This window comes from Scyliorhinus canicula, chromosome 15, assembly GCF_902713615.1.
Source record: "Scyliorhinus canicula chromosome 15, sScyCan1.1, whole genome shotgun sequence".
Classification (NCBI taxonomy): Eukaryota; Metazoa; Chordata; class Chondrichthyes; order Carcharhiniformes; family Scyliorhinidae; genus Scyliorhinus; species Scyliorhinus canicula.
The window spans coordinates 73,352,329-73,376,167 of NC_052160.1; the positions used below are offsets into that span (position 1 = coordinate 73,352,329).

The following is a 23,839-nucleotide window of genomic DNA, read 5'->3' on the forward strand; positions in this document are numbered from 1 at the left end:
ATTTTCTTGTTCATCCTTCGGGGTGAACATGACCAGGGTTTCTTGTGCCTCCTCAGGTGTGTGCGTGAGCTGGTTCAAAGGCAATCAGTGCCTGATCATGGGACCTGCTGAAAGCCATACTGCCTCCCTGTACTTGCTACTGAACAGCATCCCTCCCCCCAGCCTGGTTTCCATCGACGATCCTGAGCCTCTGGTGGTTGCATTACCGGCAGCAGCCACACTTTCCAATGGCACTGCTGAGCACTGCACAGCCGCCACCCGGCTAGCAGCTTTCGGGTGTGGGACTCCTGCTCACAGAATCCTTGATCACAGGGAGAGCCCACGGCTGTTCATAAGTTCATAAGATATAGGAGCAGAATTAGGCTGCCCGATTAATTGCACAAGAGGCACTAAATGCGGCAAACCTTCCCAGGAAGAGGGAACACTGAATTCTCACAGACTTTCCAGCCAGTGGGCAAGTACATAAAACACCACTTACTGTGTCAAAGCATTTCATGCAGAACTGTTGAATTCCCTGCCTTTTACTCTCATTCTAGGAGCCGACTTTGAAATAAGCATCGACACATGATCAACAACCCATTTTTTCTATCTATTGTAAAATTTCATTCCATTTGCCTCGGCCAAAAGTGCAACAATATTTTACCTTATGAACATCTTATATTCTTCATAAAATCTATTAACATGAAAATACTCTTAACTGCCCTATTAAATGGTCAAATAATTGCCCAATTGGGGCTGCACGGTGACAAGCACTGCTGTCACACAGCACCTAGGATCCGGGTTCAATTCCGACCTTGGGTGACTGTCTATATGGAGTTTGTACGTTCTCCTAGTATCTGCTTGGGTTTCCTCCAGGTTCTCCGGTTTCCTCGCACAGTGAAGATGTACAGGTTAGGTGGATTGGCCATGCTAAATTGCCCCAGATATGCAGGTTAGGTGGGGTTATAGGTATAGGGTGGGGGAATGGGCCATCAGTGTAGACTCGATGGGCTGAATGGCCTCCTTCTGCTCTGTTGGGATTCTATGGTTCTATTCTATGAATTATGCAGAGCAGAAAGAAAGGCCAATTCAGAAAATAACGTTGAATATTTTTCAAACAAAACAAAAACCCCAACATTTCTACAGTAGATACATTTTATGTTATTTGGATGCTGAAAGTTACTGCAATACAAGACACTGGAGGACATTGTGAAGTAAAAGTGCAGGAATTTAAATTGGATAATTTCTTAAGTTGGTGACATTGTGTGTCAAAAAGCAAGCTGTAAAATGTTGCACTGAGATGAGCACTTGACATTTATATTAGTATACGGCCTTCTCAATCATTTCAATCAAACTGAAACAGAACATCTAAATCTAGGTTTCTCGGGGTGGCACAGTGGTTAGTACTGCTGCCTCACGGCGCTGAGGGCCCAGGTTTGTTCCCGGCCCACTTTCCGAGTGGAATTTGCACATTCTCCTCATGTCTGCATGGGTCTCACTCCCACAACCCAAAGATTTAGGGGCCTCACGGTAGCATGGTGGTTAGCATCAATGCTTCACAGCTCCAGGGTCCCAGGTTCGATTCCCGGCAGGGTCACTGTCTGTGTGGAGTCTGCACGTCCTCCCTGTGTGTGCGTGGGTTTCCTCCGGGTGCTCCGGTTTCCTCCCACAGTCCAAAGATGTGCGGGTTAGGTGGATTGGCCATTCTAAATTGCCCGTAGTGTAAGGTTAATGGGGGGATTGTTGGGATACGGGTTACGTGGGTTTAAGTAGGGTGATCATTGCTCGGCACAACATCGAGGGCCGAAGGGCCTGTTCTGTGCTGTACTGTTCTATGTTCTATGTTCTATGTTCTATGTTCTATGTGCAAGGTAGCCACGCTAAATTGCTCCTTAATTGGAAAATGTTTTTTTTTTTTAAATCTCTTCATTGACCACATTGCAATACTACAAGAAGATTTTTTTTGTTAAAAATAGTTTCATATCATAGAATTTACAGTGCAGAAAGAGGCCATTCAGCCCATCGAGTCAGCACCTGCTCTTGGAAAGAGCACCCTACCCGAGGTCAACACCTCCACCCTATTCCCATAACCCAGTAACCCCACCCAACACCAAGGACAATTTATCATGGCCAATCCACCTAACCTGCACATCTTTGGACTGTGGGAGGAAAACGGAGCACCCGGAGGAAACCCACGCACACACGGGGAGGATGTGCAGACTCCGCACAGACAGTGACCCAAGCCGGAACCGAACCTGGGACCCTGGAGCTGTGAAGCAATTATGCTATCCACAATGCTACATCCTTCCTCAATTTTCAGATCGTCACAAGACTTGGTCTATCAATGGGACTGTTAGCAACTCCTAGAAATTCACCCATCTTATGGATAGAACACTGCACATCGCATGCACAGCGTTCTGTTACATAACAAACTAAGTACCTCTCCATTTAGGTACAAAATACAGAGGAAGTGCAGTCTTCATCACGTCAGTCTTAATTTGTAGAAATGGAGGCAAAAGTAATTTGCAACAGTAAATGTAAATCTTCAAATTCTCCAGGGGATGTATTGAATAGCCAGGAAAACAAGAGGAGGGATCTCGATGTGCGATTAATGGTTGTCCATTAATTGAAATACGGGCAATATGCCAACATGGTGCTGCTTGCTGACTAGAATGATTTCTTCATACGGTGAAGTGGTGACCATCTCTATTAGCGCATATGGAGCCAACCACTACTCAGCTTCTGATTGAAGACAGTGAAACTGTCAATTCAGCACAGACAGATTCAGCAAAAAGGTCTGCAGTGGAAGCTCAGTGTCATCAGTCTGGCTGTGAATTACACTGTTCAAAGGGGGCTTGCACAGCAGTCTGTTCTCCAACATGCCACGAGAGTTGTTGAGACACGACCACCCCCCCCCCCCCCCCTCCCCAACCACCACCACCACAGGAGGGGGAGAGTGAAACAGGAGTCTCCAGCCCTCCCTCAGAAGGGCAGCATTCACTCTGCCAACATCCTTGCTCTTATCTCTCAGCTGACCAAGTCTGACAACTGGCACTGTTTCTGACAGCACTCTGATATTGAGCCTCAAGCCCCGAGTTGCTCGTGTTAATCTGCAGCCTTCCAGCAGCCACTGGACATAGGGCTGAATAAGGTTGGTAGGACAGGCAAACGCTTTCAAAACCCAGATTGTAAGGGAATGCAGAATGGTGATTAGAAGATTTTATTTGATTTATCAATTTGCTTCGGAAAACGTTGTGTCTTTAATTTCTGCATTATAGCTGAGTGAACCTTGTGATGGTCATAGAGAGAGTGTGAAGGGAGAATGTGGGATTGTTAGTAAATGGGTATTTGGGTTTGAGGTTCCTGATATTGCACCCCAATACGTTCTACACGGGCAGCAAGATTCAGGCTCCTCAGGAGGCCCTTGCCCACACAACGGTGAGGTTGTTCAGCATGCAATACACCATCAAGATTCACAGGACTCCTCCGGAGGAGCCTCAGCAGTGGAGTCATTGCTTCAGCACGTCCACGATCTGCTCGGTCGTATTTCATGTGGCAGCAAGAGATTTCTTTGTAGGCTGCGCACATGTCCATCGGTTGCACACCAATGTCATCACCCATGTGGTGAGCAGATGGGCCTTGCCTTGTTGTAAAGCAGTCACTGCCTGGTTTGCTATGGTGACTCAAATGCAGATGCACAGCAGACGACTGAAGATATAATGAACGCTGCCAGGACAGGGCACTGACGTGCAACGCTCGAACAGTTCGGATGGGGCAGTTTTTGTACAGTGTGTGCAGCAGGGTTTCCTGACACAATATGTGGATAGGCCAACAAGAGGTGGGGCCACATTGAATTTGGTACTGTGTAATGAACCAGTCCAAGTGTTAGATTTGTTTGTGGGAGAGCACTTTGGAGATAGTGATCACAATTCGGTGTCTTTCACTATTGCAATGGAGAGGGATAGGGCCATACGGCAGGGCAAGGTTTATAATTGGAGATGGGGTAATTATGATGCGATTAGGCAAGAATTAGGGAGCAAAGATGGGAACTGAAACTGTCAGGGGAAGGCACAAATTAAAAGTGGAGCTTGTTCAAGGAACAAATACTGCGTGTCCTTGATAGGTATATCCCTGTCAGGCAGGAAGGAAATGACCGTGTGAGGGAACCATGGTTCACAAAAGAGGTTGAATGTCTTGTCAAGAGGAAAAAGGAAGCGTATGTAAGGATGAGAAAACAAGGTTCAGTTGGGTCGCTTGAGGGTTACAAGGTAGCAAGGAATGAGCTTAAAAAAAAGGGCTTAGGAGAGCGAGGAGGGGGCTTGAGAAGTCCTTGGTGGGTCAGATCAAGGAAAACCCCAAGGCGTTTTACTCTGAAGTGAGAAATAAAAGAATGACCAGAGAGTGAGGTTAGGGCTGGTCAAGGACAGTAGTGGGAACTTGTGCATGGAGTCAGAAGAGATGAGAGGAGTTGAATGAATACTTTTCTTCAGTGTTCACCAAGGAGAGGGGCTATGTTTTTGAGGATGAGTGTGTGATACAGGCGGGTAGGCTGGAGAAGGTAGATGTTCAGAGGGAAGATGTATTAGCAATTTAGAAAAACCCGAGAGTCGACAAGTCCCCTGGGCCAGATGGGATATATCCTAGGATTCTTTGGGAGGCAAGGGATGAGATTGCAAAGCCTTTGGCTTTGATCTTTGGGTCCTCACTGTCCACGGGGATAGTGCCAGAGGACTGGAGAGTGGTGAATGTTGTTCCTCAGGAATAGGAATGACCCTGGTAATTATAAGCCGGTTAGTCTTACTTCGGTGGTCGGTAAATTAATGGAAACGATCCTGAGGGATAGGATTATGACCATTTGGAAAGATGCAACTTAATCCGGGATAGTCAATACGGATCCATGAAGGGTAAGTCTTGCCTCACAAATTTGATTGAATTCTTTGAGGAGATAACTAAGTGTGTAGATGAAGGTAGAGCAGTTGATGTCGTATACATTGATTTCAGTAAGGCGTTTCAGAAAGTTCCCATGGTCGGCACATGAAGGAAGTAAGGAGGTGTGGGATAAAGGGAAATCTGACCAATTGGATAAGTAACTGGCTATCACATAGAAGACAGAGGGTGGTGATGGATGGAAAATTTTCAGACTGGAGACCAGTTACCAGCGGTGTACCACAGGGATTAGTGCTGGGTCCTCTGCTATATTGATTTTTATAAATGACTTGGAGAAGGGGGCTGAAGGGTGGGTCAGTAAATTTGCTGATGACACCAAGATTGGTGGAGTAGTGGATGAGGTGGAGGGCTGTTGCAGGCTGCAAAGAAACATTGATTGGATGCAGAGCTAGGCCGGAAAATGGCAGATGGAGTTTAACCCTGATAAGTGCGAGGCGATTCATTTTGGTAGGACAAATTTGAATGCGGATTACAGGGTCAACGGCAGGGTTCTGAGGAATGTGGAGGAACAGAGAGATTTGGGGTTCATGTCCACAGATCTCTCAAGGTTGCAACTCAAGTGGATTGAGCCGTGAAAAAGGCCTATAGTGTGTTTTATTAACAGGGGGCTTGAGTTTAAGAGCCGTGGGGTTATGCTGCAACTGTACAGGAACCTGGTGAGACCACATTTGGAGTATTGTGTGCAGTTCTGGTCACCTCATTGTAGGAAGGATGTGGAAGCATTGGAAAATGTGCAACGGAGATTTACCAGATGTTGCCTGGATTGGAGGTCTTATGAGGAAAGGTTGAGGGAGCGTGGGCTTTTATCAATGGAGCGAAGGAAGATGAGAGGCAACTTAATAGAGGTTTATAAGATGATAAGGGGAATAGATAGAGTGGACGTTCAGAGACTATTTCCTCGGGTGGATGTAGCTGTTACAAGGAGGCATAACTATAAGATTCGGGGTGGGAGATATAGGAGGGATGTCTGAAGTAGGTTCTTTACTCAGAGAGTGGTTAGAGTGTGGAATGGACTGCCTGCTGTGATAGTGAAGTCGGACCCTTTAGGAACTTTCCAGCAGTTATTGGATAGGCACAAGGAGCACACCAGAATGACAGGAGTGGGATAGCTTGATCTTGGTTTCGGACAAAGCTCGGCATAACACTGAGGGCCAAAGGTCCTGTTCTGTGCTGTACTGTTCTATGTTCTACGTTCTGAGACCCAGTTGGCGTCGAGACAATGGAAACCCGGTAAATCACAAAGTTGAAATGCAGTGCCCGCAAAGTGGTGCACACACGTTCAGTGGCACCCTGCACCTTGGGGAATCCTGCAATCCTAGCAAATTCACATGTTTGTTCCACTTGCTATCCTCTGGCAAGAGGAAGAATAAAACGGAGTTTACTTTCTTTGAATAAAGAGCTCCAGGAGCCTCCTTCACCAAACAGGGGATGGCAAAATGTGAGGTGTTGCAAATATTTCAAGCTCCAGCCTGAAAGGATCCAACCACAAATGGTCATGGACAGCCATCTTCATAGCCACTGGCAATGCCATCCTCACCCTGCTTGGAGGCTGCAGCGACTGGCAGATTTCAGTGAGGACATCCTTACTGAAGTACAGGAATCTCGCACATTGTTCCTTGCTGAGGTTCAGGGAGGATGAGAATTGCCCTGAGCATCTGGTGCTTATATGACCTCCTCGGTGAGAGCCCTTCTTGTCCTTTCAACTATTCCTTCATATAGCTGTTCCTACTTTGTATGGTCTCTGTGCATTCCCCCCAGTCATGCTGTATTCCAAGTGGAATAACTACTATTGTATGATATAGGTCTGAAATCAACTCATTTATGTCTCAAAGAAATGTTCAAATCAGGATAAAGCCTTTTACCACTTGCAACCCTGCAGGCTTTGCCAACTTTGAGCAACTACAGGAAGCACCAGATAGCAACAGCCAGGAGAAATCAACCAGCAACTAACCTGTAAGCAGTTAACAATTCCTTTAAATAGCAGTGGTTGGGGGTCCTTCCTGCTGATGAACTCATGTTCAGCTGAGCAAGGTTATGAGAGGGCACTGGCTGAAGCATTCAGTTCCAATGTGGCAATGCTGGCATCAAATCAGCTTCACATGCTGACTGATGTCATGATCTGTATGCACTGCATATTTCGAACAAACAGTAGCTCACCCAACACCCTAAGATGGCACCGGCGTCATTCAAAGTGTGCACACGCACAAAACATTATTTTGGAACCAAACAGCCTCTGGAGCATCCAAAAAAACAAATGCTCCTGAGCTCAATTTCATACCCCTCCGGTTTCAAACTCTCCCGAGAAGTCTCACATGCTCAACGTAATCACTCATAAACCTCTCCGCCACTTGAAAATAAAGGAGCATTTCTAGAAATTTGGAATCATCAAGATCAGGTGAATGACAGTAACGGGATTCCACTCGGGCATTACTTTAAACATTTGTTCACAAGTTGCAACTCCAATCAGAGTGGGTCAGCGATACCTGACGGACAAATAATAACTGTGCTATTTACCCCCATATCATTAATATGTAGGATAATCCAACCTCCCAATTCAGTAACTTCAGTTTTGCAGAACATGTTCTGACCTTTAAAATACTCAGGCTACAATTGTTCTCAACTGAGATTGAAGCATGGAAAACACAATGGAGGCAATGTATTTAATTGCATCAATTAAAATTGACACAAGTCAAATACTTACCACTCTCCACACCATTTTGGAACATGTATTTTCCCTCCTGAGGTACAGTAAGAGGGCTTGAATCATCCAAAATCCGAGAGCCATGGGCACCATTTTCATACCAACATTGTTAGCCACCACAACACCAAAATATAGAATTTTTCATTCTAAAATATTATTTCAGAAGGACACTGGGATCTGAACTCGGTAAATGAAAATCACACATGTATTAAAAGTGCAACTTGATCTGCAGCAGATGTCGAACACTCAGGGGTTGAGCGCTTCCCAGCTTTCAAAGATATTTCCACACACTGTTTTTAAGGCTGAAGCACACAAAAGTCATTGGCTGCAAGTAGAAATTACAGGATCACTGTGCTTACCGTACCCTCACAGTCATCACTGTGTCAACCATTTGGTACTTTTCCAAGCGTTAAGGACCCCGCAGTTAGTAGCTATCAGATTTTAATTTCACTGGAACCTGTGCTAACACCGTGACACTTGAATGGGTTGTATTTTTAACTAATCTGTTTCTCTTCCTCACCAGCTTTCGTTGCACTGACAAGTTCAAACTGGTTTCATTTAAGTATGACAACCAATCTTGCGGGCTATTGTTAAACTTGTTGCTTCCAAATGAGACTTCTTGAAGCTGCAACAGAATACCAAATCCCTTCCAAAATTATAAGTGTCAGATTTCAGGGTGAAACGTTGCATGCAGGAACCTCTTGACCCACTATAATTTGCTAAATGCATCTGAAAAAGGGAGTCTCTTTCTGTGGCTTGTTGCATTTAATCACTGCCCCTGGCTGAATAAGATACCCACTGTACTTACAGTCTGCTGGACAACAAAAGAATCTCACAGCCAACTCAAAAAAAAAACTAAAAGCAAGCCACGCACTGTTCTGATGGTACAGATGACTGGTCCTGATTATAGATTAACAAGAGTAGTCAGGAGGAGTGAGGAGCACAAAACACTTAGTCATTGCTACAATGAGCTCATTTATTCATTCTGGCATTTCATGTGGTCTTGTTTTGACCATCCAGTCACAGTCAAATTTTTATCATTGCTTCATTTCTGAAGTTTGGTGTAATACCATGCTAAAGATACTGATAGTGAGCTCACCTGGAACTCCTTCTTGCACGACCGATGACAGCATTGCCTGTGATAAAGTTAGCGATTCAGGATACTCCATGCAAACACTAGTTTAATTTTAGTGACAAATACCAAAGACACATGCCACTTAAACAATTCTAAGGGACACATCTCTCTCAAGCAGAAGCCCATTTTCAAACGTAAGCACTTGCTTTGGTGTCAAGTAATTTGGTGGCCGCACAGAATGATTGTGTCAGCTACCTCAGTTCGAGATTCAATTTTTGAATACCCTGCTCGCACATGATGAGTGTGCATTTTTGAAGAAGGTGCGGTCTCCTCATTCAGCAGTTTGCCGAGTTAGTTGTTTTCCAGAGACAGACATAATATAAACTCTGATTTCAAAATCAGCTGCGTGAGAACACAACATTCATGTTTAATCTGCACATTAACTCAAATGCTTGCAGGCACACAATTCTACCATCAGAGCAGCAGCATCATGCCTTGCTGCATTTACAAACCGGATAAAAACAACTTCACCCAAAGGACAGGCCCCAATTTATATCTGGAAGTTTCTAATAGATTGGAAATGGCTGTCTCTCTCTCACTTGACTGAGTTAGAGGGTTCCGAAAAAGTATGCAGCAGAGTGTTCGGACCTATGACCCAACACTTAACGTTTCAATATAGTGGGTCACACACTCACTAAGTTCAATTGAACGCATGCAATATAATGAATTTCACTTACAACCATTATCAACTGATGAAGAGTGAAGTATATTTCATTCCTCAGTGTGAATGAAGGTCCTTCTTTCTCCAATGACAGTGGGTTCTAGTCTGAACAGGTCGCGATGAATATAAATTTCAATGATCCAGATAGCAGAGTTATCTTAATGACATCACTGGAGCCAGGGTTCGGTGCAATTAAAGGCAGGCGGCCAAAGCAACAGAAGCCAGGCATCCAGGTCTAAAATAAACCATTAGCACACACATTATGTTACAATGATGTAACTCTAATCGCCAGAAGAAACTCTATCCTTTACAGTCTCCCATTATTCTTCAGGGTTCAAGTCAACAATTTGGTACAAATCCAACAGTTCAAAATGATTTCTGGACAATTTTAATTGTACATCTGGACAATTTTAAACAAATCAACATTGATCTCCATATTTCATCAATTCCTTTCCATCAATCTCTGACCACAAAGGGGGGCAGGTGCCTGGAACTCGAGATTTGTGCCCATTTTGTTCTGTTATCAAACACCAGGAAGTGTGTGATCATTGTTTTCCAAATAATGGTTCCCCCTTCACAGAGGCAAAGTAATCATAAATAATAACAATCTTTATTGTTACAAGTAGGCATACATTAACACTGCAATGAAGTTACTGTGAAAGGCCCCCAGTTGCCACACTCCGGCGCCTGTTCGCGTACACAGAGGGAGAATTCAGAATGTCCAAATTATCTAACAGCATTTCTTTCAGGACTTGTGGGAGGAAACCGGAGTGCCCGGAGGAAACCAACACAGACACGGGGAGAACGTGCAAACTCCGCACAGTGACCCAAGCCGGGAATCGAACCTGGGATCCTGGCACTGTGCAGCAACAGTACTAACTGTGCTATCAAAAGTGCCTGGCATTCGATCATCACCTCCAAGAATTAACACATTTCCAAAAGCAGCCAGCTGACCCAGAAGACAGATGAATCAACATTTAACTACTGAACTACATATTGCAACGTGCTCAGGATTTGAAAAAAATATTTGATTTGAGCTCTGCTGTGCTTTCCCCAAGGTTAATGCAGCATCCAGATCGAACTCCAATCCACAGAGGAACTTTCTATTTTGAATTATACGTCTGCTAACTCAGCGCAGACCATTCATTTGAAAGACTAAATAAAAGCAGAACACTGCAGATGCTGGACATCAGGGGTTGGATTCTCCGCACCCCGATGCCAAAATCGCATCTGGCGCCGTTACGGAGAATCCATTTCCGCACACGGAATCGGGACCGGCGGCGGTTTCCCTTCTCCGGGCCCCGAAAAGCGGTGTACTCTGAAGTCCCGACGGCGTGGAACTAACATGGTCCCAGCCGTTCGGGATACTCGTGTAGCAGCTGTGGACTCAGTCCGCGGAACCACGGTCGGGGGCGGGCCGGTCTGAGGGCATGGGGGGGGGATCCCAAGACCAAACAAGGCTAATTTTGGGCAGGTGGTCCGGGTCGGGTGCGCGACCAATCGGGGGCACTATTTGGGAGGTCCAGCTCGGAGTTCGCCATGGCCGCTGAAGTCCGCCGCCGTTTGCATGCGCGGCCTTTGACCCGGAAGTGCGGGGGCACGTATCTGTAGCAAAATCTGTGAGGGTCCCTGCTAGCCCCCTGCAGGGCTATGAATATGTGGCCCTTTGATGCCAGTTTTTCTGTTGTGAAAGGCCACAGTTTTTACATAGTCCCAAAAACAGAGAATTCAGCCCCTGAAATAAAAGCAGAAAATGCTGGATAAACACAGCAGGTCTGACAGCATCTGTGAAGAGAGAAACGTTAACTCTCTCCACAGATGCTGCCAGATCTGCAGAGTTTATCCAGCAGTTTCTGTTTAGATTTCATTCATTTGTATAATCGGATTTGTCACAGACCTAGGATAGGGAAGAAAAATGATCAGCTTCTTCCTCCTTTCTAACCTGTCTACCACCACCACTACTGAAAAGAAAGCAGAACAGCATGTTGATTCATTAATACCTGTTTTGCGTGATGGCTCAGGAATTTCTACCCCACTTTCTCCTATTTATATTTTAAAAATAAACGCTTCTTTGACGTTAGCCTGAAGAAACAGCGGAGTAGGAACTTATGAAACCCCCGTCACCAACAGTCTCACTCTGTTCTACTGTGGTTCCAGAAAACAGCAGGACATTGTGCCTGACAATCAGATTATTCTGATGTCTTGCTTTAGATCAACTTTTCATATATCCTTCATTGATGAGCACTTGCCACATTGTCGAAACCAAGGTAAGGAAAAGGCCTGTGCAATGCCTTTTCAAATACAAATTTAGAGTACCCAATTATTTCTTCCCCCCCCCAATTAAGGAACAATTTAGCGTGCCCATTCCACCTACCCTGCACATATTTTTGGGTTGTGGGGTTGAGTCCCAGGCGGACACAGCGTGAATGTGAAAACTCCACATGGACCGAGACCTGGGGCCAGGATCAAAACAGGGTACCGAGGTTCTTGGCGCCGTGATGCAGCAGTGCTAACCACTGCGCCAGGCCTGAACAATGCTAACTGTTTTTTGCTACAAAAGTACCTTAACATTTTGGAATCAGCATGATTAAAATTACAGAAATCCCCAAGAGCTACAAGGAGTCAAGTTCATGTTCTCAGAACTCATAATGCTCTGTAGTTCCCGCTCCCCAGGTAGCAAACCAATGCCTCAGAGGGAAGGCTCACTTCCTCATCCTTTATCTAAACATTAAGTTCTGTCATTAAAAGGAAAACAAATCAAGTGCTTGAGTAACCGCAGTGAAATGCCAGCTGGTATGGGTCCCTGAGAACGCTGGACTCGTTTCCTGACAGAAATCTGTCCCCCAAAGTCTCATAAATCAGCAAGCACCAAGCACAAATGGGCCAGATGGGAAAAGGTTATAAATGCAGAGTCAGCAGCAGGCTGCACAATGCAAGTCTCCCATTCAGGGGGACTGACTCAATAGGTACTCTGGCTCTCAGCTGGGCAGCTGCTGGATAACAAACTTCACGACAACCTTGCTGAATCTAAGGAGGGGGGCGGAAAGTATACAGTAAAACAGAAATCCGAATAGATAAAAATTTGCTGTTGGCTAGTCACAGAAGAACACCAACTGAGAAAGCTCAGGTTACATAATTTCAATTCTACCCGCATATCTGTAGAACAAAACATGATTGAAGCAGAATCCAAAATTAAAAGAAGCAAAAACGCCAAATAAACCTAGTTGCCAAGAGGCAAAGAACCAGTGGCAAGACCACCATGGTAACTGCCAAATTCTAGGGAATGTTGAAAGGCAGTAAATCTGTACAATACATGGTACAGTATGAGAGATTGAAATCTCAGTCTGCAGCCAAGTTGTCTAAAGACGGAATCTACAGTAAGCTGCATGAGCACTATTCCCATCATGAACTATGTTCAGCCCCTCTATTATTAGATGCTTAGTGTGCAACACAAAACACATTACAGCAAAGGAGCCTTGGCACCCTATCTTACACCGATTATAGCACTGAGTCTGGAATCAAGACCTTGTTGGCAGTCTCAGATTTCAACCGGAGACGTCTTCAAAATTCAGTGGTCTAAACATTTTAGGCAAATAATAAATCTAAATTTGAAGTGCATTACTTAAATACATATTAAATTAAAAATTCAGATAATATGCCAAATCACAATGGATCGGACTCCTATGATTTAATCTGAAGCATTGCACAAAGCTGCTTCACAGTGCAATATTTTAATTTTCAGGCAGGGCATTTTGGCCTTCAATATTGCATTAATCAAGTGAACAACCTTTAATATAAATTGCACAGCCTGAGGTTTCTTTATTCATAGATAGGAAAAATACTGGGAAAAAATTTATGCTCAGCTTCAGTATCACCAATGATATTCATGTTAATACAGATACATGGTGCCAGAGCATTAAAAACCCATCTTATTCACTTATTCACAAGATATGCAATTAATGGCCTCTAATTAATAATTTAACAGTGTGACCAGTGCACTCTCATTGTGCCCCATGATGATGTGAGGTGCATTGGGCAATGGTGATGCATATCATAAACTTCCAGGAACCCCTTTCTCCCACTTCTCATGAAACAAAGAGAACGCAAAATAAAGGCAGAAGCTCAGCATATAATCCTAATTTAAACATCTTCAATTAGATCAGGGCAGAATCAAATAGTAAAGGAAAAGACATTTTAAAAAATTATAATACAATCAGGCAATACCCACTCAGATTTGTCAAAAGGAAATAAATGGTGTTTGACAAATTTCATGCGAGATCTTTGAGGATTAAACAGGCAGGGTGAATAGAAGGGAACCAGTAGATGTAAGGTGCGATTCCCCAGCCATGTTGTGCTCTCGCTTGGGTGCAACCTGGCCGGGCAATGCCAGGAGAGGCTTGCATCGAGCTTCCCGATAGGCTCCGTGCCTCCTGGGATTCTCTGAAGTCCCACGAGACGGAGTCGTAACCCTGCCCCAAATGGGCGGGACAAAATGACACTTGTGGAAGTAGGTCGTAAACCTATTCCGGCCTTCCATAATTCTTCGGCCTCCCCAGGGAGGCTGCAGTCGAGCGCTGATCAGTGCTGGTCCAAACAAACATGGCCCCAGATGGAACTGTCTGACGAGGTCAGAGAGCCATTGGTCCGTTCACATTGACGGGACCGGAAGATCCCACCGGCATGAAGAACTGGAAAGTTCTGGCCAAAGCTACTGACAGGGATGGAGGAGGGGTTAATTTAAACCACCCAGATTTCACCTCTTACTACCCATTAATAAATAGAAAGGTGTTTTTGATTTCTCCCTTTATATTTTCTTCAACCCTTCAGTTTGATGTGACCCAGTGCTCCATTAAGAGCCCGTAAGGCTCCTTCCAGTTAGTTCTTGTTTATTCCCTTATTTCCCCTTTCATTTATTTTGCTGTTACATTTTTGATCCATGGATGTTTAATGGATCTGTGACTTTAAGGCAAAGCAGCCTGTACCTTTAATTCAAACAAGTGCCAGGGTCCCAGGTTCAATTCCCGCTTGGGTCACTATCTGTGCGGAGTCGACATGTTCTCCCAGTGTCTGCGTGGGTTTCCTCTGGGTGCTCCGGTTTCCTCCCACAAGTCTCGAAAGACTCACTTGTTAAGTGAATTGGACATTCTGAATTCTCCCTCAGATCCAGAAGGCTGTGCTGATTTAGACTGACCCTGACTGACATGAGTGATGACTCTGAAGTAATTGATTTGGCTGGTGAGCAATGAATTGACTCAAAGTGCTGTGCTCTGCCTGGTAGTAGGTAGTGATTGGATTTCATCCCAGTGGAATGTTTTCAAAGTCACAAAATTCCAGTGTAGTTTCTGTTTTGATTCTGCAGTTTGGATAGAGGCTTCTAATTACTTCTCCCCCAAATGATCCAACTAAACTCTCTTCAGAAGGCCAGTGTGAGGGCTGACTCCCTCTCCAGCAGGTTGGGGCGCCGCCCTCTTGAGGCTGCAGAGACCTTAAGTCAAACCACCAGCTGGAAGCGTGGTTGGTTGCGAGATAAAGTGTTTCAGAGAGAAATAAGCCTGAATGTGAACCTTCGAGTAGAAGGCCCAGTCTAGTGAAAGCTGAAGTGTCTCTTCAGAAGAAAGCTTGCTGCTTGTGAGTACTGGTGACTCTGCAAGGAAAACCATCACCAGCAGTAAACTAGAGATTTTGTTCAATCAGCATGCTGTGAGGGAAGTGTGCAAAGGAACCATCATTCGAAGAAAAGACTCTTAATCTTTGACCTTCATCCTTAATATTTTTCAGACCATTACAGTCCAGGCTAAGACTAACAGACATTTACGATTGTACACAGAAGCAGAAATGAGATCATGCTAGAAGAATGATCTGGTTTTCAATTAGCTGCTGATTTGAGTTTCGTTTTAATGTAGGGAAGTTGATTTCTACATTGGCTCGAAAAATGTGGCTGGAATTTTGTGGAGGAAGTAGGAAAGTTGACTCAGAAAAGTTCCTGACCAGGCACACCTATTGCCTTTAAAAGCAAAATAATATTTTTGTTCCATCGAGTCGGGTCTGGGTTGGAGTTGGGCCCAGGATGGAGTCAGGCCTGTACTGCCAGAGGCAGACCTGAGGTGACAACGGAGTGTAGCCACCTGGGGTGGCCACGTCCCGTTTCAAAATGGACACTCGCAAGGAGTGCAGGGAAAATTGAACAACACCAGAGAACACAAGCAGGTACAAGGTTTCCTGTGTATTAAGATTGGCAGAACCCAAACAGAACTGAAACCAATAGCCATTAACATATTAATGAGCTATTTCCAGGGACAAAAAGCAACATTAAAACAATCGAGACCAAGCCAGACTCCCCGGCGCCAGTGGGAGCTAAGACAAAGGTAGGCCAACGACCACCTAGGGCCCGCCCAACGATCAGGGAACAACTCCGGTATTGGAGAAAATCAATAAGAACGATTGGGACATGGTCCAATTAATTGGGACCAAGTCCGGGGTCCGCCCAAAAGGGCGCGAAACCCCTGGGGACTATAAAATAGAGTCCCCAAGTTCAGTTCGCTCTCTTGGCAGCTCTCGAAAGAACTTTTGGCCTTGGCTCTCAGCGAGGAGAGACCTGCCTAGCAGCTGCATCAACCAAATAAGTCTCAAGTCAACGCACGCTACGAGATAGACGCTCCTAGCTACTATTCCGTACCAGTTTGATGCCAGCAGAATCAGAACCGGACAACGGCCATTGTTCCTCCGACCTGGTGGGCCACTCAAAGCTAAGTATAGGCTTTTAGTAGAAGCTATAGTTTAGTAAATAGAGTTGATGCATGAGTAGTAATTGGCTGTGTGTATAATAAATGTGTATTGATTTCAAACTTACTAACTGATGTATTGAGTTATTGATCAGTACTTGGTTTTAAACCCTGTGGTGGTATCCTGGCGACTCTAGAGCAAAGGTACTTAAAACAGAGCAAATTAAAGAGAAAGCATAACGAGCAACATGGGCAGATGACTAGGCATGTGGGCTGAAATGTAATCCTCTGTTTTCTGGGACATTGGCCCAGTTTTCTTGATGAATGTCTGATCTTGAAACCCTCATCCCTCATCTTTCCACCGACCCCACGTGCCCACTCCATATCCCCATACCAACTCTATTCAAGAATTTATAACGTGCTTACAAAAGGGAATTTTACCCATTCAAACATTTACACACCCTTGTTTGTTACTTTTCTCACCTCTATAGTACAAATGTTGTTTGAAGTAATATCCACATTGCTGAACATGCCCATCTCCTATTAAAATGCTCTAAAATATTAGCCACAAACTATTCCCATGGCACAAAACCGTACCTAGACTGCAATATGAATATTGAAACAGACATTTGCATTCATTTTGATAATATAGTTTCAACTATAATATCGGTGGTTTAAATACAAATCCCCACCAAGTGTTTTTAAGATATTTCCTGAAAAACTATTCGCTTGAACGAAGACCTTTTAAAATTTATTACACAATATGGAAGCGCCGTAAACATAATTAACCCCCTCTTACTCACAAATCTTAGGTGTTTGCCAACCGGCGAAAATCTTTTGGAATAAAAACAGAAACAGTTGGAAATATTGAGCATCTGTGAAGAGAGACACGGAATCAGTGTTTCAAATTGATGGCCTTTCATCAGAACTGGATAGTTAGAAATGGAATAGGTGAGATGGAGGGGGGGGGGGGGGGGGGGGGGCGCGAGATAACAAAAGGAAAGCTCTGTGACAGTTCGGAAGGCGGGAGAGATTAAATGACAAAACAATTGGTGCTCAAGACCAAAGGGAGTGAAAATGAGTCAAGTAGAGAAACAGAAAATCTGTCTAGAGGAGGTGTGAATGGCAGAATGGACAGCTGTCATCCAGAATCAGTAAAGAGAAGAGTAAAAACCAAAATCTGCAAGGTAGCAGAATGTACAGTCTAAAATTGTTGAATCTGGAAGTTTATAAAATGCCTAATTGAAAGATTTAATGCTGTCCCTCAAGCCAAATATCTAGCTCAATTTAATTTTAGGACTAGTTTTGAGAGTGACAAGACATAGTTACAACATTGGTTTGATTGTGAAAACAACACCATACCAGCACAACTCCATACCAGCCTCTCCTTACTGGAACTGCACCAGCTCAATGTCCATAGGGTAAGAGTGATATGCCACTCAGAGTTCTTCAATTTGCAAGATTCCTGTTTAGCTAACAATCCTACAGGATCAGAAATTTAGCAAATAACAATCTATTTAGCACCCCAAATCAGTCAATAAACATTGCTTCAAAACAAAACATTGCTGGCCATAAAAGACATGTTGAAGTTTTTTGTTTTGGATTCATCAGGATACTTTGCAAGAATAAAAGGGAAAACAAGAGAAGGAAGTGGTGATTGGCTGGAAGTAGACACGGATTGGTAGAGGCATCGCCTTGGTGAACGCACCTGGTGACAGGCAGTAAGTGACAGCCACTCGCTGACTCATTTGTCAGGGCAATGCTTTGATCAATTGGTGTCAAAAAACCTGCAATTCTTGGCAGTTAAGTGTCAATCACCTGCTGCATTCGCCACAGCAACACTTCCACAAATCAACATTTTCTTCTTGGAGAGTATAAAATGTTATTTCCCCTTGTATTGGTATTCTTGCAAAGTGTCCTAAAGAGTGCAATATGAAAAGCTTGACATGGTTCTTCTTTCAGCAATAATGAAGTTCTATACCACCCAACAACTATTGAAAACAAAGTACTGCAGAAGCTGGAAGTCAGAAATATAAACAAAAAAAAAAATGGGAGGGAGGGGGAAAGAGAATACTCAGGTCAGGCAGCATCTGGGGAGGTCAACCTGAAATGTTGGGCGAGATTCTGTGATCCTGAGGCTAAGTGTTGATGCTGTTGGAAACACGGCGCATTTCTCGACGCGTCAACACGGCCTCAGGATCAGCAATTCTGGCCCCTGCGGCGTCAACACGGCCTCAGGATCAGCAATTCTGGCCCCTACAGGGGACCAGCACGGCACTGGAGCGGATAGCGCTGCTCCAGCAGCTGATCCCAGCGTCAACTGGACGCCGCGGGATCCGCACAGGCACCGGCGGCAACTTGCGCATGCGCAGTGGCTTCCTTCAACGTGCCAGCCCTGATGCAACATGGCGCAGGACAACAGGGGCCAGCACAGAAGAAACGAGGCCCCCAGCCAGATAGGCCGGCCCGCCAATCAGTGGGCCCCGATCGCGGGCCAGGCCCCCTCCCACCCCCCCAAACAGACTGCCCCCGACCCTTCCACGCTGAGTTCCCGCCGGCTGAGAGCAGGTGTGGATGGCGCCTGCAGGACTCGCCGTTTTTACGACGGCCACTCGGCCCATCCCTGGCCGAGTAGAGGGCTGGCCGGATAGAGCGGCCCCCAACCAGCGCCGCGCCAACCATGCCGGCGCCAATGGTGTTGATTCTCCGCTCTGCGGAGAATTGCGTGCCGGCATCAGGCGGACTGGCCTGATTCGCGCCAGTCACGGGGATTCTCCGGCCCCGCCCCAGGCTGAGAGAATTCCACCCGTTAACTCTCTTGTTTCTCCCTCACCAGACGCTGTCTAACCCGTTTGATTCCACTAACTAGACTTGAAGCGTATTGAAAGAACCTTCATAAGTGCTTTACAGCCAATGAAGCACTTTTGAAACGTTTTCACTTAAGTAAGGAATTGCAGCAGCCAATTGAATCACAGAAAGGCCCCACAAACAGCAAAGAAAGCAATGCTGGATGTGAACAATTATTGATCAAGGCAGTTGGGGATAATATCTTATCTAAAAGACCCCATCTTTGCCAATACAGCATTCAGTACTGCACTGAAATGTCCACAAGACCGTAAGACATAGGAGCCACTCAGCCCATCAAGTCTGCTCCGCCATTCAATCATGGCGGATATTTTCTCATCCCCATTCTCCTGCCTTCTCCCCACAACCGCTGATCCCCTTATTAATCAAGAACCTATCTATCTCTGTCTTAAAGACACTCAATGAATTGGCTCGACAGCCTTCTGCGGCAAAGTGTTCCACAGATTCACCACCCATCTGGCTGAAGAAATTCCTCCTCATCTCTGTTTTAAAGGATTGTCCCTTTACTCTGAGATGGTGTCCTATGGTACTAGTTTTTCCGAAAAGTGGAAACATCCTCTCCACGTCCACTCTATCCAGGCCTCACAGTATCTTGTAATTTCAATAAGGTTCCCCCCCCCCCCCCCCCCCCGCCCCTCCCACTCATCCTTCTAAACTTCAATGAGTACAGACCCAGAGTCCTCAACCGTTCCTCATACGACAGGTTCTTCATTCCAGGGATCATTCTTGTGTACCTCCTCTGGACACTTTCCAAGGCCAGCACATCCTTCCTTAGATATGGGGCCCAAAACTATTCACAATACTCCAAATGGGGTCTGACCAGAGCCCTCTACAGCCTCAGAAGTACAACTCTGGTCCTGTATTCTAGCCCTCTTGACATGAATGCTAACATTGCATTTGCCTTCTTAACTGCCGACTGAACCTGCACGTTAACCTTAAGAAAATCGTGAACAAGGACTTCCACGTTATTTTGCGTTTCTGATTTCCTAAGCATTTCCCCATTTAGAAAATAGTCTATGCCTAAATTCCTCCTTCCAAAGTGCATAATCTCACACTTTTCCACATTGTATTTCATTTGCCACTTCATTGCCCACTCTCCTGGCTTGTGCAAATCCTTCTGCAGCCCCCTTGCTTTCTCAATACTACCGGCCCCTCTACAGGTCTTTGTATCATTTGCAAACTTAGCAACAGTGCCTTCAGTTCCTTCTTCCAGATCATTAATGTATATTGTGAAAAGTCAGCCTAGATTGCATTGGCAAATCTCTGGAGTGGGGTTTGAACCTTTGGATTGGATTGGATTTGTTTATTGTCACATGTATCGAGGTACAGTGAAAAGTACTGTTCTGCGTATAGTTCAGACATGTCATTCCATACATGAAAAAATACATAGGGCAAACTTAAAATACACAATGTAAATACATAGACACAAGCATCGGGTAAAACATTCAGGAGTAAATTCTATGATTCCATGAGTGTAGTGCTACTCAGTAGAGAAGGTGTGTGAAGAGAACCTATGATTCTGCTCAGGGGTAAGAGTGTGAACAATTAGCCAAAGCAGACACCTTTCACAGACACTATGGCGAACTGCAAGTCATTACTCCCAGTCACTGATGATGACCTACCAGGGAACTACATCACTGACTATACCCATCAAATGCTGAAGAATCCACCAGGCGACCTCATGATGCATTGGCAGCACTGTCGGCTAGCTGTATGAAATGTTCAGGAATGTTCTGTGTGTATCACGAGCTGGCCTTGTTGGAAAACGTATTGTGGTGGTTGTCATGTGACTGTTGGTGAGAAACTTTGAACTAATCCAACCCGTTTGTGTAATGCTTGCCTCCAACTCCTGTTGCACATCAGATTTTCTTTTATGACCATTTGTTTCTCTGACTTTTTATCAAGCTGCCTGAATAAATGAGAATGAGTGATGCATCAATATTTATGATTCATCTTCAACCTGGTAAAGATGCACGTTTCCTACGTAAAAAACATTTCAAAATAAATCTCCTTAACCCAAGCTGCAATCCGGTGACTTCATCCAAATAAAAGATATCAAATAAGACAAATGGAAAAGATTTTCTGCTTCTACCCACACTGAGTAAAGGTGCAAACCAGGGTTTGGTTAAAGCACATTCTGCTCCTAAACACCAACCCTCTAAAATGTCATGCAATATAATCTGGGAACCGGTGTTGCAGGGACAATCAGCTAGTCCTTCCTCAGTCTATCTGCATCTAAAGGACATCACCAGAAACATGAATAGCAAGGTGGCACAGTGGTTAGCACTGCAGTCTCATAGCGCCAGGGAACCAGGTTCGATTCTGACCTCGAGTGACTGTCTGTGTGGGGTTTGCACATTCTCCCAGTGTCTGTGTGCATTTTCACCGGGTTCTCCAGTTTTCTCTCAGCCCAAAGGTGTGCAGGTTAGGTGAATTGGCCATGCTAAACTGCCCCCAAGTGTCCAAAGGTTTGGTGGGGTTACAAGGATAGGGTCTGGGTAGGGTGCTCCTTCGAAGGGTTGAAACTGACTCGATGGGCCAAATGGCCTCCTACTGCACTGTGGAGATTCTATGATTCTATTGAGAAGCCGACAAAACGGCACTGCATTTGGATGGAAAGTGTTTGAAAAGGTCTTGTATCCACCTGAAAGAATGTTCTCCCCCGAAAAATTCACTCCCCTATAGAATCGCGACTCTACTTTTCCCAAGACCGCAAAGCATCCGGCGTGCTATCGCAGCAACTAGAATTTAAAGAATCAAAGGATTAATTATTCAGGATCCACAGAATCTAGGATTATTTCCACCAAGGAAATTGAGAAATCAAGACACAAAGTCAATTAAGGATAAATTCTCCAAGTTGGAAATACTTTAAAAAGGAGTGTCACAGGATGTCAAATTGTTGACGTAGCTGCTCAGAAGGATGACAAGGAAGCATCTCTGAACCAGTCTCCCACCCTACGAATGTCTCCATCTCTCCAAGTGTTGAATCCATGGTCAATTGGACCGAGTGGAAAGTCTGGATAGGAACGAGAATGGAAGCCAATTTAGATCTCCCTGCTAATCGACGGACTGATTTTCACTAAGAGTATTAATAATAATTGGATGATCACACTTAGCAGAACCTACCTGAAAGTAATCGTAGAACAGTCCTTTCTAACACAATCCCTTATAAACCTTAAAGAGAGTCCGACTGCAATCAACTAAAATTCGAGACATCCAAACCTCCCTTAGCCCGAGAGCTGGAGCTTGACAAACTTAAGGCAAAACTTCTTCTTGTTCCAGATGAATGAACTATTCATTCCATTGATTTCAATACCAACTCTAGCGGGTAAGTAGTATCGGCAGCATCTGCAGGTGATTCAACAGTCTAAGATTATGTTTTTTTTTAAAATCAGGGTAATCCTTTCCAATCAAGAAACCGCAGGGCTGACCAACAAGCTAATTCCCACCGATTGATGCAATCAACCAAGGGAAATTTGTCCCGTATAACTGACAAAAGGAAGGGGTAATGAAAACAACCAGATTCTTAAAACCCAAGGGGGACCATCTAAAGGGGAAATTCGAAAGATGAGGTGGTTTAACACTCAACTCACCCATTCTGCATAGCCTTTGGAATTGAAGTTGATGTTATAACTACCCACCACACCAGTAATGGTGGGAACCAACACACCCAGGTTCGACACAACACCAACACGTTTTCTGAATAAAAGTATCATCTTGTGCTATCACCTCCCACATTCTTGTCCCGATATTAGAGGATCTTTTCTGATGGCCTCTGCCAGTGGCTCAATAGCCAATACAAACAACAAAGGGGATAGTGGACATCCCTGTCTTGTCTCTCTCTGCAACCCAAAATTCTAAAACCGTAAACCATTCGTGAGCACGACTGCCACAAGCCTATGATACAACGTTTCTTTTTTTAAAAATAAATTTAAAGTACCCAATTCATTTTTTCCAATTAAGGGGCAATTTAGCATGGCCAATCGACCTAGCCTGCACATTTTTGGGTTGTGGGGGCGAAACCCACGCAAACACGGGGAGAACGTGCAAACTCCACACGGACAGTGACCCAGAGCCGGGATCGAACCTGGGACCTCGGCGTCATGAGGCAGCAGGGCTAACCCACCTGCGCCACTGTGCTGCCCCATGATACACCATTTCAATCCACTTTGTGCAATCCGCTCTGAATTTCCACAATGTATAGACCAAATAATTCCATTCAACCCAGTCAAAAGGTCTTTTGCGCATCCAGGGAGAACACCAGCCCATCCGGTGCCCATTTCTGAAAAGCCTGAATTTCATTCAGCAGCCTAACATTGGAACTGAAGAAATTACCCCGGGGCAGCATGTTAGCATAGTGGCTTCACAGCTCCAGGGTCCCAGGTTCAATTCCCGGCTTGGGTCACACTGTGTGGAGTCGGCATGTTCTCCGCGTGGGTTTCCTCCGGTTTCCTCCCACAAGTCCCGAAAGACATACTGTTAGGTCATTTGGACATTCTGAATTCTCCCTCCGTGTACCCGGAAGAAACCCACACAGACATGGGGAGAACGTGCAGACTCCGCACAGACAGTGACCCAAGCCGGAATCTAACCTGGGACCCTGGCGCTGCGAAGCAATAGTGCTAACCACTGTGCTACCGTGCCACCTGTTTTTACCTAGAGGTCTGGAGCGCACTACTGGGAGGGTGTTAGAGGCGTGTTGCCTCACATCCTTTAAAAAGTTCCTGGATGAGCACTTGGAATGTTTTAGCTTTCGAGGCTACGGGCCAACTGCTGGCAAATGGGATTAGGATTGGCAGATCAGGTTCTTTCATGCAGCGGTGTAGACT

General features: G+C 45.0%; 1 protein-coding gene across 5 annotated transcripts in view; it reads right to left on the reverse strand.

Annotated features, from left to right (window-relative positions):
* Positions 1–23,839, reverse strand: part of rhbdf1a (rhomboid 5 homolog 1a (Drosophila)) — a 497,373-nt gene that overhangs the window by 408,852 nt on the left and 64,682 nt on the right. The window contains exon 1 of one of the 5 annotated variants that reach the window (XM_038819450.1): positions 8,148–8,301. The exons of 2 other annotated variants lie outside the window; for them this stretch is intronic. The gene's annotated coding sequence lies outside the window, so the exon portion shown is untranslated. Of the gene's footprint in view, positions 1–7,627; positions 7,647–7,986; positions 8,006–8,147; positions 8,302–23,839 lie in introns of those variants that run through there. 2 more of the 5 variants (XM_038819451.1, XM_038819452.1) reach the window with 2 other exon arrangements.